Here is a 2,116-nt window from a genome sequence, read left to right on the forward strand (position 1 = left end):
AGTCAGCTGAACGGTAAGAACAAGATCCAACACCTACGCCCTGCCCGAGATCAGGTACCCTGCTGGGGTAATAGGCTGGCCAAAGGAGGAGATAGAAACCACTAACATCAAGACAAGTTCCAGACCATGAATGGAGGGTTTCACCCCAACTCCAGCACCCTGAGGCTGTATGCTAAGCGGAAGGACAAAGCTGAACTCAAAGACAGCATGGAGGCACTAATCATAGCAGCACAGGAACAAGCTCTGAGCAAAAGATCCATAGAGGCTGGGGTCTATCACACCAGACAAGACCCCAGGTGCAGGCTGTGTAAAGATGCCCCTGAAACAATCCAGCACATAACACCAGGGTGCTAGATGCTAGCAGGCAAGGCATACATGGAATGCCATAACACTCTGTGCCGAATACAGCCATGAAGTCCTGAGGTCAAAATGGGAGACACCCCCTAGGATGGTGGAGAATGGCCGAGCTAAGATACTGTGGGACTTACAGATACAGACGGACAAAATTGTGGGGGCTAACCAACCGGACATAGTGGTGGTAGACAAACAGAAGAAGACGGCCGTAGTGATTGATGTAGCGGTGACAAATGACAGCAACATCAGGAAGAAGGAACACAAGAAGCTCGAAAAGAATACCAAGGGCTCAGAGAAGAGCATGAGAAGATGTAGAGGGTGAAGGTAACGGTGCTCCCAATGGCAATTGGAGCACTAGGTGCAGTGACTCCCAAGCTAGGCAAGTGGCTCCAGCAGATCTCGGGAACAACATCGAGGATCTCTGTCCAGAAGAGCGCAGTCTTGGGAACAGCTAAAATACTGCACAAGACCCCTTAAGTTCCCAGATCTCTGGTAGAGGACCGGAGCTTAAAGGATTGACCACCCTTACGGGTCAGCGGGGAATTATTATTATTTTTTATATATGCATACATATATATATGCTGACATGGTTCACCTCTAAAAAGCATGGGTGGACAGTGAAGCAGTCACAAACCAGAGCTGCCCGTAAGGTTCCACTACCTTACGTTGTCCCAAATGACAAGATAGCTGAGCTCCACTGGGCCATCTATCTAATCTGGTGGAATGACTGTGTTGTGTTGGATGTCCAGGAATGTTATCAGATGGGCAGTGTTGTAGGGGCCAAGGGTAGCTTGCTGATGGATGGCACAATAGTTGCTTTACATATTGTGATGGTCTCACCATGCTTGCCAGAGACTTCAACAATGGCACGCTGGCCAATGGCATTCCTTCCCCACCTTCAACTTTTCATGAGATTGAATCCATCCTCATCAGTGAAGATGAACTGGTGCTCCACTGCAGCCATCTCTTTGTAGTGGTTTTGATCTCCTCCGAGATTACGTTCCTTGGCCTTCATTGTCCTCATCCTCCCTATTCTCCTCCTCTTCATTCCTCTGGCTCTGCCTTTTTCCAATGTTCCAATTTTTCCAATGTTGGCATCCATTGCTCCAAAACAGAAGAGCTCACCTGTTGCTCTTTTATAAAGCTCTGATTTCTTAATTGCAATTATGTGTAAAAGGTGTTTACCCATGTGATAAGTTAATATGCAAAGTAGGGCAACAGAGTTTACAATTTTTAATGACAGTGTGTTTCTTGTGCAAACGATAGACTTTCCTCATAAAAAATTTGCCAAATGCAGAAAATTATGTGTAGTGTTTTGAAAAAAGTGTGTTTTAAAAGCTGCAATTTGAGTGCAAAGCAGGAATTGTGCTTGTAGTTTATCAGAATTGGTTCAGTGGGTTGGTGCATCAGTTACATGTTGCAGATTGTGTCTGAAGTACAAGTAATTGAGTGAAAACAATTGGGAAAAACTGTAAACATACAGGACAAATTCAGCCATGGCAGCAAGAGAACCCAAGATACAGCTCTTGGTATTTGAGATTGTGTGTTCTTGCAACTGAGAAAAGGTTTTTGGTATTAGAGATAGATTTCTTGGGCGATCGTGGCTCAAGAGTTGGGAGTTCGCCTTGTAATCGGAAGGTTGCCGGTTCGAGCCCCGGCTTGGACAGTCTCGATTGTTGTGTCCTTGGGCAAGACACTTCACCCGTTGCCTACTGGTGGTGGTCAGAGGGCCCGGTGGCGCCAGTGTCCGGCAGCCTCGCCT

The sequence above is a fragment of the Pundamilia nyererei genome, unplaced genomic scaffold, assembly GCF_000239375.1.
Source record: "Pundamilia nyererei isolate P.nyererei 1_Seehausen unplaced genomic scaffold, PunNye1.0 scaffold01031, whole genome shotgun sequence".
In the NCBI taxonomy this organism is placed as follows: domain Eukaryota; kingdom Metazoa; phylum Chordata; class Actinopteri; order Cichliformes; family Cichlidae; genus Pundamilia; species Pundamilia nyererei.